Source organism: Octodon degus, unplaced genomic scaffold (assembly GCF_000260255.1).
Source record: "Octodon degus isolate 3935 unplaced genomic scaffold, OctDeg1.0 scaffold00110, whole genome shotgun sequence".
Lineage (NCBI taxonomy): Eukaryota > Metazoa > Chordata > Mammalia > Rodentia > Octodontidae > Octodon > Octodon degus.
The window spans coordinates 68,904-87,493 of NW_004524686.1; the positions used below are offsets into that span (position 1 = coordinate 68,904).

General features: G+C 39.5%; 1 pseudogene; it reads right to left on the minus strand.

The window, feature by feature from the left end:
• Positions 1–2,620: 2,620 nt before the first annotated feature.
• Positions 2,621–18,590, minus strand: part of LOC111812036 — a 70,520-nt pseudogene continuing 54,550 nt past the window's right edge.

Genomic DNA, 18,590 nt, shown 5'->3' on the forward strand with positions numbered 1-18,590 from the left:
TTTTTTTGGTTTTGGGGGGTTTTTTATTTTATTTTTGGAAAGGGTTTACAGGGTGCTCAGGGTCTCACTACTACATCAGACTCATAATCATCCACCTGTTTACAGCTTCCCAACTGGAATTACAGGCGTACACCACCACACTCAGTCTCAATTGTCATCTCAGAGTGCCCAGGGGTGGGGCTGGCATGGTAGGCCCTAGAATTAAACCTCCGCCCCTATGCCTGCTTGCAGGGGCTTTAATCCACTGAGCTATTTGGCCTGCCCTACATTAATTTAAATGAATTTTCAGAAGATGCTTCACCCTGGAAACTTATCCCCCTTTCTTCTTCTGACCCACTTGTTATAGTTTTTATAAAACCTAAGAGTAAAAGTACATAAGTAATCCTATAAGTCAGCAGTTATTAGCAGTTATTTTTAAGAAAGGGGATATTAGATTTTCAAATCTTGGTGACCTTTAACATTTTATACCCACTAGTCTAAATTTGTTGGAGAAAGTTACTAAGGTTACAGATCAGCTCTTTTGAATTCAATGTATACAGCTAAAAAGCAAAGGTGGACAAAAAGTTTAATTGCCTTAAAAGAAACAGTAAAACATAAAGAAGTTTAAAAAAAATAGACTGGGCATGGTATTGGGCACCTGTAATCCCAACACTTGGGAGGCTGTAAACAGGACAATCACTACAAGTCCATCTACATAGTGAGACCCTGTAGACCCTGTAGACCCTGCCCTAAATACAGAAAAAAAGAAAGAAGTTTAATGCAACTTGGGTTTTATTTTGTTAAGCTTGGTCATGAGACTACTTTTCTCAGTGAGCAATTTGTTTCTTAAAAGTGTGGTAGATATTTGGAATATAACACCGTCCATGCTGAACTGTACTCTTAAACTATCTCTCTGAGGCTTAAGTCAACTGCTTTTCAGTTTTCACAGTTTTAATAAAGGTATGCAGACAAATAAGATACTAATTTCAGTTTAATGGAAAATCTCTTTTTGTGTGTAGTAGATATTGCTTATACAATCCGGGAAAGAATTCAGCTTTTAGGATTTTCTTTCTTTAACACCTTACTATCAAAAGGTCATAACATTTGATAAATATGTAAAACCTACGCTGACATGGTAGGGGATGGGTCTCATCGATAGAGTGCTTGCCTTGTGTGCATAAAACCCTGGACTCCATCCCCAGTACCAGAAAAGATCAGACAAAATATGTTGTAATGAAAACCTAATCTAGTGCACCAAACCTGGGACCATCTCGTGTAGATACTGGCTTGTTTAGATTGTAAATTTCTACCTTATGATAGAATCTGGTCCAAAAATACTCATTCATCTGATGCTAAATTGCTTTCCTTACTACTCTAAACCTAGTGAGAGTTCTTCACAAAATTGGAATCATTTCCAGTCTTCATCCTTCATTTTATATGATCCCTGGCAGGATAGAACTTAGAAAGAAGATATGCAATTTATATTCTTACACACCTGCATACACAGAGGAGCCCAGAGATATATCCATATATAGAACACATCCATTTGCAAAAGAGCCTGTTGATTTGAAAATGTCATTGGGAAGCTGCCCAAGATCAGAGAAAAATCGCATCAATGTTTTTAGCAATTCAGGTCTTAAAAATAATAAGTTCAATTTCAAAACAAAATTTGTTGAAGTGCCCAAAAAAAAAAAGGTTAATGAATCCATTTCATTATATTTCTAATTTCATGAAACCTTTAAGAAGTAATTTCTTTGTTTTATAACAAACCATCTGTTAAGTCAATGAAAATGCGGATTTTAAAAATTTTGAAATTGCTTTGGGTTCATTATTTTTGAAACAAATGAGAGGAAATTAATTATATTACATTTTTTATTCTGAATCCAACTTTCTTATGCCTGAGTAAGTCTTAAGTAAAATTTTATATATGTGAACATAAAAATATAAAAATTAAATTATCTGTTGACACGAGAATTATGTAGTGTGTTGGGTATGGATTTTACCTAATACTTTTTCAACATAATTTAAAATCTGTTTAGTGCTTCTACATAATGATAAAATGTGGAAAATAATATTCTCCAGAGCTGAAACCACCTAACTGTCCACCTAAAATCCATTAGTCATTGTAAATTGAGAGCAAAGTCTTTTTTGCCCATTTTTTTAACTTAGAAATGTCATCTGGGATAGAATTAACAGCAAAAAGATAAGGACCAATCAATATGACCTCCCTGGAGAGCTTTCAAAAAATACAGATGGTGGTGTCTGACATTCAAAGGCTATTTTGGTTTTTTTTCCTAATTATTTTTCTGTTATAAAATTAATACATGAAAAGATCTAAGTTTAGGGAGAAAGTTTTGAGGTTGAAGATTTTGTCACCTACAGGATCTAGGTCAGTGACTTCTTAGAATTGCCATTTCTTCATCTGGAAAACCGGATAAAGAGCTCAGTGGCATCCACTTCATAGATGGCAGCACAGACCAAAGAACAGAAGGGATGCATGTGCTAAATCAGAAAATGTCAACAAATAGAAGGGTTAAGTGTCACCACCCTCAGTAGATACAGCACCAAATATCCAACTCCTGGCCCTCCCTTAGTCCCCAAATGCACAATGGAAGGCCGCACACAGGCCTGCTTTGATGGCCTACAGGAAGGAGCCACATAAGTAGCCAAGACCAGACCAGGCCTCACTGAGGCCCTTCCAGAACTAGGTACCAGCAGTGGCCAGCTGGATTAGATCTGCCTCCAACTCAGGCCCATCCTCTGGGAAGTGCTCAGAGAAGGATCTGATGGGTCCAGCTGCTGAGGCCTCATTCTCAAGAAGCTGCACTTCCGAACCTTCCAGGTGAGTGTTGTGCTGTACAGTGAACTTGGATGACAGCTTGTGCAATTGTACTGTGTTCCTGAGAGTGAGAAAGCCCTCAGGGAGTGTCAGTTACCACTGCAGATCCTTCATACAGGGACCACTCTCTGGCCAGAATCCTACTGGATTTCATTGCCGAGAGCCTCTATAGGAACTAACTCAAGCAGGGTTGTCTACCAACCAACTGGGCTGATGGAAGGATATGGGCACCCATTACAGCCTGTAGTGGGAATAATGGTAACAGGTCCCATGCCGGCCTCCAGCAAGACCCTCAAGATCACAAACTAAGCCTATATTGGGCATGCCACCAGCTGGAGGGCCCTTGAGTCTAGAATTCAAGAGCCAGCATTCCTGCCCAGAATATGTTGAGCTTATTCATGTCGATCACACCTTCCACATCAGGAAGCCAAAGATGCCCAGCCCTGGGGGACTGAGGCACAGGTCCAGGGGCACACTCTCCTGGCACTCTTCATAGTTAGAGGCAGTAGTGTTGGACTCGCTGTCCAGTCTCCCTGCTTGCTACCAGCTCTGAATCTGCTCTTCAGGCTCTGGATTGATCATTGTTTCGGATCAAAGTGAAACACTTCTTCTCCTGTGCAAAGAGCTCGCCACCACCAAGGTCCAGCAGCACCTCAGGCCCTACCTAAATGTCTATGGAGGGCCCCTTCCAACATGTATGCAGGTCCTTGAACACTTCCTCCAAGAATGTTAGGTCATCATAGCTGGGGACGTTGATGACTGCAGGGATGCCAGAACCTGCAACAATGAGACCATCCTGGGAGGTGATATCCCAAGTGAGAGACTTGTCCTCAAAAGCCAGTGGACAGGACAATTCCATCAGCAGCTGTTCTGCACTTGCTTCCAGCTGCTCAAACTTATCACTCATGGCCTAGAAGCCTTCAAACTCTCCCCAGGAACCAACGGCATCATGGTAGCTCTCAATGAATGTGATGTAATTCTCTACCATGGGGTCTTTTTCTGGATCCAAAAGCTTGAATCCATCTTGCAGACCTTGGTCTAGGCTTGGGTGAAGCTCTTCACATACTGGGCCAGCTCTCCACATACTAGACCAGCATCTGCTGTTGGTTGCATATACCTTGGGTTCCATTAGATTCTCTATCTCATTGGGGAGAATAGGAGTATAGTCCTCCAGTGTCACTAGAAATGGTTTCTTTGAAATTTGTGGCTCTTCAGTCTGAAAATCATGTCCAAGACTAAAGCAGTGTCTGCAGCAAGTCTGAAAGCCAGCCACATCTCCTAGCAAGGCTTCCCTTTCTGGTCCACTTCCTCGAAAAGGCGTATATTGTAGGTACTGAGGTTCCAGTCATCCAGAAAGTCTTGGGCCAGTCCCGTATCAATCTCCAAAGGAATAAATAGGATTCCCTTGTTTCCCAGATTGAGGTGCTGAAGCCTAGGCTCCAGAGATACCATAAGCTCTCCTAAGGTCTGCCAGAGGTCCCTGACTTCTTCTGGATGTAGCTACATGGTATTACTCCACAGGATCACACACTCTAGCTTCTCCTTGGGCATGTTGCAAACAGACTTCATGTCACTGAAGGACTTGTAGCTGCCTGTGTTGCAGTAGATCCCCAAAGCAAAGACTGGAATGCTTGCAGCTGCTGCTACCTTTGCAAACTTATTTTGGTTTTTAAGATAACATTAAAATTAAAATATATTTGAAAGAGATTTGAAAGAGAAAATATATACATTCAGAGAATCATCGATATTTTAGTGTAAGAATTACAAAATGAGCTTAAGTTCATTTGTCATACTTTTAAATATTTTTCTTAATTATTAACTAATTTATATATTGAGAATTAGTAGAAAAGCCCCTTATAACTTGTTCCTGTAGCATATTCATGATTGGGCTAAAAACAAACTGAAAAGGACAAGAAAAACCCTGAATTCTGCCCCATAGAATAACCACAGATGTCTACAGTTCTCATCCAAGACAGAAGAAAATGATGGTATCTTTATGGTAAACAAGCTATATTTTTATATACCAATTAATTCCTTTATTATATATGTTATTATTTGTGTCTAGTTGTCTCCCCAAAGCCTCAAGCAGTCATGGGGTAGACTTCTAGAGTTTGTGATTAACTCATGATCCACTGGGATTATGAGTGTGAGTGATGCTGGGATTATGGGTGTGAATGCTGCTGGGATTATAGGACTGAATGTTGTTAAGATTATGGGTGTGAGTACTACAACAAACTTGAGGCAGATAGTCTGAATGCAGCTTAAAGGAGACAGACCACTCTCTGTGGCCATTGTTGCTGTTATTTCTCTCTTTCGCTCTTGCTATTTGCTGCCTTCTGCCACATGAACTGCTTCCTTCTGCCATGTACCACTCTACCTTAGAGCCAGCTGAGTATGGACTGAAACCTCCAGTAACTGTGAGCTAAATAAACCTTTCCTTCCTTCATTTTGAGTGTTGAGTATTTGTCCCAGCAATGACAGAAGAGTAACTGAGACAATTAACAAAGTACTTTTCTAGGTGATTGCACAAGTCAAGGTCCTTGTGGCTACCATAAAATATCGTACAATAAATTTGCAACTTATAAAAGGAAAGACTTCAAGAGATTCAGTACAAGATTAGCTAGCTCCAAGGCAAAAGCATCAGCATCATGACAACAGGGTGGAAGGGACAAAAGCTACTGAGTTCATGATGATAGGAAAGCAGAACAAGGGGGAGTAGTGCCAGAGAGGAAAGGGCAGAGGATCCCATAGAGTGTCCAAGGTCCTGAATCACATAACTCACCCAGATACACCTAAAAGCATGTTCCATATATCTACTAGTCATCTCATAAACTAATGAAGTCAACACATCAGGATCAATGGTCACAACTCACCCCTTGTAGACATCATTCTCAAACATAGTTCCTTAAACCACACAAAATCTCCAAATAAAGACAATAAAAAGTTCATCAATTCCACCTTACATAATAGAGTTATTCTGCCTACAATCAAACATACAATAATTTGTCCCTCAAAGTTTCCATAATCCTAGGATTTTTCAAAGTCCTACTCTAAGTTGCTTCTGAGACTCATTCAAATCAAACTCTCATCTGTGAACCCTTATAAAAATAAAAAATAATTTATGTGATCCCAAGGTACCATGGTCCAAGGTAAACATTTTTATTCCAAAAGGAAATAAGAGAGGGGCTTTCAGTAGCCCTAAATGGTGAGGATAGGATCTTTGATATGTATCCTAATGAGATGTACCCAAGTTAAAACCCACTGGCCCCTCAAACACAGAGACCCTAAAGTAGAAGGGCTTTCTTTGGCCTCAAATCCCTGTCTTAGACTGTTAAGGTTAAAAAAAGACTTTTATGGGGAAAAGAAGGTACTGAGACAATAACCAGAACACCATCTCCATCTCCTCACTTTCCTTGTAGAATTAATCAAATCCTTTTCCTCCTAGGGCCAGCATAGGCATTTTATATTTATACAGATGCATTACTTTTATGTAAAGCCTCATATGAGTGAGAAGACCAGTCATTACAGAAACCTCTGTTTAGAAATGAAAATACCATGTGAAGAGAAGGGGTCATGAAAAGAGTCAGGAGGGGAGAAGAAAGTAATTCTGTTAAGGGCAGAATTACATAATGCTGGGATTATGGGCAAGAGTGCCTCACCCACCTTCAGGTGGGTAATCTGCATCAATGTAAGAAAGGGAGAGAGGCTAGCTAGCAGCTGCAGCTGAAGTTCCTCCTTTGGTGCTTGCTGTTTTCCACTGTCATGAACTACTGCCCTCTGACATGTTCCACTCTGTCTTGGAGCCAGCCAAGTATGTACTGAAACCTCCACTAAGTGTGAGCTAAACCTTTCCTTCCACAATTCCGGGTGTCAGATGTTTGTCCTAGCAACCAGAGAAAAGTAACTGAGATGAGTTACTAACCAGAAAATACAAGTTCTCAAATAACAAGGAAAACAATCCTATTTAAAGATGGGAAAAGACATAAGTAGATATTTCTCAAAAAAAATGACACAGTTTCAATCCTCGGGCCTGCCATGCTGGCCCTGCCCCTCTGGGTACGCTGAGATGGCAATTGAGACTGGATGTGGTAATGCGTTCCTGTAATCCCAGCTCTTGGGTGGCTGTAAACAGGTGGATCACTACGAGTCTGATCTAATAATGAGACCCTGAACACCCTGCAGACCCTTCCCTAAAATACAAAAAAAAAGAAAAAAAAGACATACAAATGGTTGAGCACATGAAAAAAAAAAAAAAAAAAAAACAGTATCACTAGCTAGCAGAAATTATTACCTTATTCTATCATAATGGCTATTCTCAAAAGATAGAAGATTCAGATACTGGCATGGATGTACAGAAAAGAAAACCCTTAAGCATACTTGGTAAGAATGTGAATTAGTAGCACGCACGATTCCAGGAACAGTGTGAAAGTTCCTCAAAAACTTAAAAATAGAACTCTAATAGGACTTAGCAAAAGTACTACTGGGAATATATGCAAAGAAGTGATATCAGTGCATGCAGGTCATATCGGTTCTGATGGCTAATCTTCACTCTCAACTCGGTTGGACTTCAAGTCGTCTGGGGGAATTAGGAAAGCACCCTTCTGGGTGTATCTTAGTAGACACAGAGGCAGCATGTTAGGGTCTTTATGTGGTCCCTGGCCCCTTTTTCCTTCCTCTCTGGCTTTGTTCTCCTATTTATCTGAACAACATGAGACAAACAGTATATATATATATATATATATAGTTTAGCCATAAAATAGGATAAAATGAGGATCTTTGTGGCCACATGAGTGACCTTGCAGGACAGTATGTTATGTGAAATGAAATAAACAATACTGCATGTTCCTGCTCACTTATGGAACTTAAAATAGAAGGTCTCAGAGAAGCAGAGAGCAGAATATTATTTATTCATAGATGGGAAGAGTAGGGGAAAAAGAGGAAGAGGAGAGAATGATTGATGGGAACAAATTCAGCTTTGAAGAATAATAAATCCTGGGGTTCTCTTGCACAGTAGACTATTTCTAATCTTATGTTGTATTTTTTTTTAAAGAAATAGGAATTTGAGTACTTCCCACAAAATCTCACCACAAGAAAATTCTATTTAATACAACGTGTATCTGTTTGTTTGTTTATTTGTGGAGTCAGGGTCTCACTGAGTAGTTCAGGCTGGCTTTGAACTCACTATGTAGCCAAGGCTGGCCTCCAACTCACAAAGATCCTCCAGTTTCAGCCTTTGAAATGCTGGGATTACCAGAATTTAATACAAATTAAAAATAAAATCTTATGAAACAGTGCCTGCTCTATTCTGCATAGATTTCTAAAATTTATTTTTATTATTAGTTTTTCTAGAGATGCTTTTGTAAACATGTTCAGATGAAATTTCATCTTATAAAAGATAAGCTCTCCCATTCCAAGTCCAAATTAATATGCTTTCTATAATGTGTCAATCCAGATATTAAATTCTATTCTGCATGCTACGTAATTTAATTCTACATTTAGAAAATATTGTCCATTAAATAATTCAGAGTCCTGGATGTAAAGCCCCACATGAGAAATTTATTTCAGAATTTTAACTCAAGCAAAAAGTCTTTCCTAACAAACTGGCACACTACCTCTATTCCAATAATGAGGGTCATTTCTCTTTTTGTTCTGATTGCCAGAAACTCCAGAGCCTGCCTTGGAGTGCAATCACTGAAATGCCGTGCTAACCTCATAACTACAATGTCTATAGCTTCCATTTTTCTATTAGCTTGCTTTTGATATCAATGTATTTTATTCATGGAGAGAAAAGAATAGGTGTGCTTGTTAAATTAAAATGTAAGGAACAATATACTGTGCAGATGATTTAAATCATCTTTTGAAATACATTTATATATAACGGTTGCAACTTTTGAATAAATCATTAATATACGGTCTTGTTTGTTAAGCTGCGTCAAGTGGGCATAGACACTTCTTTTGCATATAGGACTGTTTAAGCAGAAACAGGATTTTTAAGTAGGACCATTTTGATCTTCGTTTCACTGGTAGTGTTTTCCCAAACATTTCAGACTTTAGAAACTATCCAATCAGCTAAACTAGTTGCATAGAGAGCCAGTATTTCTAAAGCCAGCAACTTATAACACCATCATTATAAATCACGAGACCAGCCTGATCACGTATATGAAAGAAAAAGCTTAAATAGAGAAAAGAATAATTTCTATTGACAAAAACCTGAGTTGCCTGTACAAAAGTGAGAAAGCTGACCAATGTATCTTTCTGAAGTAATTGGAAGAACTAGTCTCAAGCTCATAAAAAAGTACATTGATTATGCCTAATAAGGGCTTTTTAAGGAGCAAATCATAAATGTGGAAATAAACTAAATAGCACCTATGTTAATTTTGTGTTTGAATTTTATTCTTATGAATTACAATAATTGTATTAATTGTATAAGTAACACATTCAGAGTGATCTATTTTAATAATATTTTAGTAATATAATACTTGTAAGAATTTGGGCTTTTTCACTGGGGCTACACACTTAACAGAAACAGCTTTGTCTCACACTGTCATTTAGACAAAGCCACTCCCTGAAGCTCTCGTACATACCTACTGCCCCTTTAAGAACATTGAGCACAAGCCACTTCAGGGATCAAGAGTCCCCTGGCCAGGGGACACTAGTTCATCTTCAAGTGGTTGTCCTTTGGGTTTCCCCGCCTGTTCTTCCTGGTGGCCATTCAATTTGGACTTTCTAGGTTAGATAATGAATATAGCACTTCTTCACGTGGGTTTCTGCTCCAGTGCTCCAGTCTGCCTTCTAATGGAGCATAACTTGTCGCCTGATATTTCTTCTAAGCCTAAGTTGTAGTAATGGCTAACAAGTACGGAGCACGCGAGTTTTTCAGGCATGCCCATTTAGCAAAATTTATTGTCTGCTCTGTGCCAGGCTTTACTATCTGCTAGGCATTGAAAACATAGTGCTGTTTCCATCCACGCACAATATCTCAGCCCCTGTAGAGCTTACGAGGACTCAGACATGAATCCTACACACAGAGTAAGGCATACATGAATGCAAGCAGGCATTTACGTTCTTAAAAGGGGAGCTCTTTTTCTAAGTGCGTGTCAAAAGATTTCACTGCAGTGAAAGAGTAAAAGTAAGTTTGCCCAAGCTAGGCCGTGAAAGGTAAGAGGAGGGTTTAAGAAAAAATGGTACAATTATGTTTTGATGATAAACTTAAGAGGGCTTCAGGATTAAAGACGGACAAAAAGGATGGAGATACACCATTAAAGGAATATTGCAATCATCCAGGCAAGAACTAGTGGTACTTTACTCTAATAGGAGTTCATTGAAGAGAATTAGTATTCCAGACACATAAGAGGTACGCCTCACAGTAATGCAACGTATGAGAGAATGTTTTATGTTTACAGATAGGAAAAATAGAGTGCAGAGCTGTTGAGTGACTTGCCAAGGGCACAAGGATAATAAGCAACAGGGGAGGAATTCAAGTCCAGCGAAGACTTATGCTCATATCTGGTGTTCTGTGCTGCTGCCGAGAAAGTGATGCCAGTAGCTGAATAAAGGACACAGATTCTGGAGATATCTGGAAGTTGAAAATACGAGGCACAATGATGGATTAGCTATGCAGAATAGGGAGCCTATCAGTTGGAGTGAGAAGGAGATCTCAAGGATGATGTCCAAGGGGCTGATCTACACCAGTGGATGGATGATGATGATGTCATTCGCTGAAATAACAAGCATCATTAAAAAGAAGCCATTTTGGGGGGTTGAAGGAGGGAGAGTAGGTGGAGTACAGCAATAAGGTAATAATTTCAATATTGACCATGTTGAATTTGAGGAAATTTTGGACATCCACACAGAAGTATCAAGTAACCAAATGGATAGATGGAGCTGAAGGAAAAAAAGAAATGCCTTATTTGGAGATGTAAATCTGTAAACCAGCAGCATGTGGAAGATAATTACACTCAGGTATAGCTGTGCTCACTATAGTACATTACCTTTTCCAACGTCTGCAAAGCTCAGATAGTTGGCCCACTCGTTCTCACCCCTCTAATATAAATTCAGGCAGATCTCAAACATTTCCTTCCAGTTACAAATAAGAATTCACTTGCCAACTTCAATCACCAAATCTCCTATCATAATCAAAACTCAAATGCACCAAATTGGTGAGCTTGCTAGAGTAGACAGGAATATAGTTGCTTTGTTTTCAGTTCCTCAATCCTATCTCCTTCTTTATCACTGATTTTCTTTTTAATTTCTCCTGATGAGAACTCAGAGTATCAATGAGTGGAGCGAGCATACCCCTAATGTAGATGGTTCCAATGGAATGTGGGATAGGGACCCTGTTCCGGACAGAACATAGATTATAACTTTAATGATTGCTCAGTATCCCCATTTAGGGGTTTGATAAACATTTAAAAGTTACTATGTCTAATGATTTCCTTTTAGTCACTAATGCTGCTCCTCCACAGAAGTGAGTGACGGACACATTTCTTCAGTTGTGTGGGCAAATGACCGTCAACTCCTCTTTCCTTACAAAACCCATTCCAAGCCAGCAGTGTTTCCTGTCACTATCCTCACAGTGACTACAGCCTACAAAATCATGGCTTCTGTGACCTGAGAAGCCAGCAGGGTCCAGAGTGGAGGCCATGGAATATTAAGGGAAAAGCACAGACACATACTAAAAGGAAAGCTGGGACCAGGTGGGACCTGACCTCTCTGGTGGAGAGGCAGGGACAACCTAGCATGGTCTGCCTTTTTATAAATGATGAAAAGAAGTGTGCAGCAGAGTCAAAAGTGCAAGTCCTCGGTGCTTTACTGAGAACACTGAAAGGGCAGCATTCTCAAAGCTATCTGTGCTGTAGTTAACGGAGAGAAGCACCAAGGCCAGGCACCTTCCGGCCTCGCTTTGGTCCCAACAGCTTGTTTACATGGCTGCGGAGCTCCAAGTTCTCAGGGCTGGCCTTGCTGTAGCCCCAAATGAGAGATCAGTCTCCAGCTTAGCCACTCCCCACAGTGGTGAACACCAAATTAGTAACACTGGGTCAGTGTTCCTGGAGGGCTTATGGGGACATTCCTATGCACATTTGGTCACATCTGTAGTGACTGATCCATACATTATTTTCTCTTATATGTGCTTCTGCTTAAAGACACCTTGTTTAATATATATTGTTGATTAATTAGTATTAAATTCGTGGCCAGCAGCACTAGAACTTATGCCTCAATGAAGCTTTTCTAGTGAACATATTTTCTCTGGAGGTCATATCACAACCTTCTTATGCTTAGGAACCAGACACCATTTCAGAACTATGTTTTGGATCTTTTTAAACAGCAAAGTCACCAACAAAGCACACAAAAATGTAAACATGGCACTGAGTACATTATAAAAAGGACACATGTCTACAATATGAGCCCTGAAACAAGAAGCATCAAACTTTTGGAACTCAGCTAGAAACCTTCGCAGCAGACAGTCCAAGGTTTTTGCCATTTTGTATAGGTGCATGTTTGAAACTAAGTACAGAATAAAATGCCTCAGGTAAAAGGCTTACAAACAAATTTCAGCAAAGAAGTTTGCAAATTAATTTGGACAGTTTCTAGCTCTACACCTCTCCCAAGCTCCTCAAGGTGGTCAACTTAGATACTGACTGTGGCAGCTAAACTAATGGTCAACTGGAGTGGAAAGAGCCAGCCAAAGTGTGTCAGCATGGTTCTGGGCATGGAAGATTCACCTGAATATTGTTGCCAGAATGACATAAAAGAGGAATAAGAGGGGAAGGCGGCATACTGCTGATTTCCCAGGAGAGCTGTGTAGTGGCTGGTTTTCCTGATAAGAACTCAGATGTTCTCATAGTCTCAGAGGAGCTCTGGTCCTTCTGTTGGCAGCAATGGCTGCTGCATTTTTGGGGAAGCACTGCTGTTTTGGGGGGAGCACAAAGCAATGCTTTGTGCAGTGCTTTCTGGCTCCAGTGCAGATCCCTCGGTCTTCGGGCACAGATCTTCACCCTGATGGCACAGATCCTTTCTCACTTCTGCTACTGGAATGGGTGCAAATCCTAGAGGTGAACTTACATGAGACATTATCATGGGTTGTGGGAGCCATTGCCTTGGGATCCAGGCCTTAGACTGGATTCTTCAGGTATCTAGAACTCTTCTACACTTGACTTTCTGGGCGACTATTATAAAATCCTCCTATAAATTTATATGCCCCATAGTAAATCTATTCTCTTATAATCCCTGATGACACTGCGGCTTACCTCCCTCTGCTCCTTTGTTGCTACTTTCTCCACCTCCCTATGAGACAGCTAGATACGGGCTACTTGACTTGTCCTCTTCTCCCAGGGACTATACAGTTTTCACTAGTAGCATGACCCCATGTATCCATGCCTGTTAGCTAACCCATCAAATAGAAACTCCTCATGAGAAACCTTTGCGGACAATGCCCCAGATCCCAACAAATGATTAAGTCCCATAGTTCTTATGTCATTCCTAGCCCATATAGCCCATCACACTTCTGGAAGGCCCCAGAGCCTTTTTCATTGGTCCTAGGAAGAATGTTGCCCACTGCTCTCTAGGATCTTCAACAAACAAACCTTTGACCACTATTTTATGTGTTTTTTTGTGCCACCTCCTCTGTATCTCACCTGACCACATATCCACACCTAACTTCTTTCCTGGTGAGAACTCAAATTGAGAAACCTCAAGACCAAATTGGAAAGAATCGATGTCTACCAACCATACTCTTACTTTCCTCGGGTCTCTTTACAAATATCTCCCTATCAGAAATAGACCTCCTATGTGGATCCTTACATAATAGGACCCCATTACCTCCTTACCCACTTCATTTTTCCTGACATTGCCACTTGCTATAATATGTACTCTCTATTGTTTTCCTATCCTGTTTTTATCACTGTGTCCTCAGCTTCTACAATATTTAGCACAATATAAGTGCTCAATTAATATTTATTTATTCATTTATTTTTATGGTGCTGGGGAATTGAACCCAGGGCTTTATGCATGCAAGTCAAGGACTCAATCAATGAGCCATACTCCCTCAATGAATATTTAAGAATGGAATGAACAATCCCTAGCTGGATGAGCTTGTCTGAACAGACTGAACTTCATTATATTTCTAGTGCTCCACCCCCAGACCTTGGACTTCAGGATGCTTAGTGTTCCTTTGGGAACCTTAAACAGCATAAACACCTCTTCACCCCTTGAAACACCTCTCTTAGGCAGAGTCCAAGATTGAACCTTTTACAACTGATACTCACATCTGGTTTCCTAAAAGCACACATTTTAACCTTGATAGCAGAATTTTAGTAATTGAATATACAAAGCTATTTTCTAAGCTTCCACATCAGATCTTTACTTGCTTAAAATGATCCTAATTTCTACCCATCACCCAAACTCATTCCTTACCTCAGTGTCAAAACTGCCTCCATCACTATCCTTCTCTAGCACCATGCTAAGTTTGGGCTCCTACCACAATGTTTCACAAATTTTATGTGTGTGAATGACCTGGAGGACATATTCCAGGGTGTTGAGCCCACATCCAATCATGCATTGACAATCACTGCCCTAGATAATACACTAATAATTACTTTCATTATTAATTAGATATTAAACCAAATGTCTCTCCAGACAGAGTAAATTCTAAATCCATCTGTAAGTTATTCAATGGTACATAAATAATTAACAAACATCTACTTTGGAATGGAAGAATATGAAGTTCAAGCACATTAACTAACTTTCCCAGGTACTGTTCAGAAAGGATGCAAGAAGAAAAAAAAACTGCACTAGTCTAAAAACTTGAAAGGTAGTGAAAATGTAGACATTCTAGGGCCAAGTAAATTGTCATGAGGGAGGTAACTAACTTTAAGTTTTAGCTGAAAAATCTACAAATTAATGGAATAGGGCTGGATGTGATAGAAGTTGGATTCTATCATCTTCTCCCTTTCTTCCCCTTTCTTTTTCTTTCCAGGGAAACATGCACCTGTTATCTTAAACATATCCAAGTCGATACTGCTACTTGAGAGAAGGCAGCTAAATTTAAATTATCTTGTGAACTATTAGGGGTCTTTTTCAGAGAGAAAAAGATTGAGGATTCCTGAGGCATAACTTTGAAAGATCTCAAAGAAAAATTAAGTTAAAATAATTGTATAATGAACAAAAAAAACCCTCCTATTTCCATTTTCTAGAAGTCATGACCTGAAGACTAAGGCAAAGCCTTAGTTACAGGCTCTTTATCAAGATCATGTTTCCATACCTCATGTTTCAGTGGGTGAAAACCACATAATAGAAGATTGAAAATGTGTACAACTTAAGCTAAGTAAATCTAAATAGTGGCTATGTTAGGGAGATGTCATACGCACACAGAACACAGGAATTTTCATGTGCAGGAGAAAAAAATTGACTCTACTTCTGGCCTCTTTTGCTCTGTCTACTTACTTACCTCATCCAGAGACTGATGAATTTGAGCAAAGGGAACTTAGCAAATGTGGCCTTTTCCCTTCTTCCTTTCAGAGTGGCCTGTGCTCACTTTGTTTATGCATGCATTGAGCCTACCAATAACATGTTCTGAAGTTTCAAGATGGAGCTTCACAGTTCATGAGTGAGAAAGGAAGGTTAGGGCAGGAGAATCAATTCAGGCTCAATAATAAAATTGACACGTTGGTCTCAGGGTGATCTGTGCTCGACTTCTCAACTGACTGAAATTTAGGAGTGAGAAGAGTGGGAACTACTTACTGACCCCTCAGTCCCAATGGCCCTCATATTCCAAACGTTCACTTTCTTCAGTTTTCTCTCCATCTGCCACTCTCAGCTGCCACACTCAACTCACTTGTCACAGAGCACTTATTTTCATTGCTGTGAAAATTTATCCGACTATCCCTAGCATTTTTTCTACTATTGTAAATCTTTTGCATGTAATAGAAACACACCACACCATACATAATAATTCTAATGCTCATAAAATATTTAGTATTTATTGTACATTGACCTATGAGCTAAGTACTTTTTACCACCTACTTTACTTACTCTTCATAACCATATTATAAGCAATCTGATGCACAGGTTATAAAAATGTAATAAATCACCCAAAAACAGGATTGAGGCTAATTATGAAGTGGATATTAACTATAATTTAAGTAAAATAATTTCTATGTATGTATCACATAGACAAGGAAAAAAGAATTTGGGTATTTATTTACCTCTACAAATACTGGGCAGATTGATTGATTATGCATTTAAATCCTTCTAACATTGTTCTTCAAAGAAAGTTTATTTCTAGACAATATTTATCCCATATAAGTCAGAATTTGGTCAGGAAGACAGAAGCTACTCCAGCTACTGTTTTGTGTAGGAAGAGGTTTAATACAAGCAATTGTTAGAGAGCCATTGGAAAATGGCTAGAGGAAATGTAAGTAGAAAATCTTTCAGAAAGTCTTTCCAAAATGACAGAGGTCAGAAGCAGAGGAGCTTCTACCAGGGGTAGCTTCCAACAACTGCACTACGAAGATGATGCTCAGGACAATGCCCAAAGGTTCAAGAAAGTCCTATGTCAAAATCTGATCATGGCCACAGGCTACACACAACATCCATGGACAATGATGACTGCATTTCCTCTGTTGTTCAAATCCTGTTCTTAAGGCTGTCACTGGCAGAACATCACTGGCATTCTGCCAGCAAAAGAAAAGGCCCAGAATTCATGCGACTGAGCAACAGGAAGTTTCCAACATTACCCATGAAACTGAAAATTAGTAACAATGTCCCACGTATTTTAGTCTTTGTATACTCAATGTCCATAATATGTGGTCAAAAGCTAGCCTTAAAATAAAAATAATATCAGGATTATACTCCAACTGGCACCCAGGTCCAGCGTATATATAGGACTTTCTGTGCCTGGCAGATTCTACTCCAATCAGCGTCCAGGCCCGGACGGTGTGAGAGACCTTCCTTGTGATCACCAGAACTTCCTCCAGCAGACAGACCTGGTATGGAACCCTACAGCAGAACTCCCAGCAGACAGGCCAGGGGCAAGACCCACCCAACTAATCCAGAAGAACATCTTGCCAGGGAGGCAGAGCAGGTCACTTCCATGGGCTGCAGCACAAAGAAGTGGAGTACAGATGCCAAACCCAAGCCAGACTCAAGTGAGGCTCACCTGAACAAGTTTGAACTTGGTAGATCCAAATACAGTAAGCTGAGACACTTTGCTGGACCCACATCTATGAGAGCATCCTCTCTCTATCTCTCTTGATTGAGAGAGGGGGAAACAGGTAAGTGGGGTGAACTAGTCTGCATGGAAGACCACAGGTACAAAAGGGGAAGAGAGCAGAAAGAACATAAAGGAACTAATTTAAGTCCAAATTCCCAATCTAATACATGCTTAGCTATTCAGTCATGATGTTTGATCTTAGGGTCTAAAAGGCAAACCCATTAGATACAAGTTTGTCAACTGCTAAATCTCATTATGCACTATTGGTGTTGCTAACTGGAGTTCTATAAATAAAAAACTGTAACTATCTTAATCAGAAAATCCCTCTTTGGTAATAATATCAGAACATGCTAAGGTGCTAACTGAACCAAAGCTCTATACCAAAGAACAAAAGACAGTGCTATACAAAATGAAAAAGAGAAGGAGCTAAATGCGGTCTCAGGCCTAAAACCCACCCAGAACAAATGCAGGAGAAACCAACATAAAAGAAATTGGAAATCACACACCTGAAATTTCTGAAATAAACAGCAAAAAGGTATAGAGGAAATCAGATCAAAAATAATCTCTGAAGTAAAAAAAAAAAGGGAATGATAACTATAAGGAAAGAAGTACTAAGTGCTTCTAAAGAAGAAACTGATTTTAAAAAAAGAGGAGACTAAAAAATGATGGAATCCTTGAATGAGCAATGTAAGAAATAAATAGATTCAAGGAGATAAACAGGAAATTGAAACCACAATCATGAGCTGGCAAAACCGATTGAATGAAAGTGGAGACAGAGTTTCAGATCTTGAAGGCAGTATTGCAGCTAGTGAAAAGGTAAGAAAAGATCTCTTAAAAACAACTAGGATGCAGGACAAATAATTCAATATCTGCAAGACAATGCAAAGATGAACAATGTGAGATAAATAGGAATCAATGAAAAAGAAGAAGTCAATACAAATGACATAAAAAAGTAAGGGCAGAAGTAACAGCACAAAACTTCCCAAATATGGGGAAACAATTGAACATCCATATAACTGAAGCATATAGGGCCAGGGAGATGGCTCAGTGGTATAAGCGATTCCCTGGCAAGTGCAAGGGCCTGAGTTCAATCCCCAGTTTGACCAAAAAAAGTTTTCAGTTGCTACTGTGCTGTCTCTCAGGTAGATGATTGTTCAAAAAGAAGAGGGTGGTGAATGAAGGAAGGAGACAGGAAAAGGAATGTTGTGGGACTGTCCTGCTTCATGGTTGTATATGGTTAGATTTCTGGACTTATGTGTAAACATGAGAACTACATAATTCTTTATGCCTATTTTAAAAATACATTCTAATTTTTAAATGTTTTTTCATCATATTTGGTAGGGACTTAAAGTTCAACATTTCAATACTTGATGGAAAACACCTGTTCTGTTATGCCTAAGATGTTTGATATTCAGACAGATAGTGAGGTTAAGCTTAACAGCCTAGGTTGTATAGTAATAACAAAAAGCTTGTCTTCTGGAAGGTTATCAACCTAAGTTTGCAGACCAAAATTAGAGAAAAAGGAGGGCCACAAGGAAAGCCAACATTTTGGCCCTAGCCTTC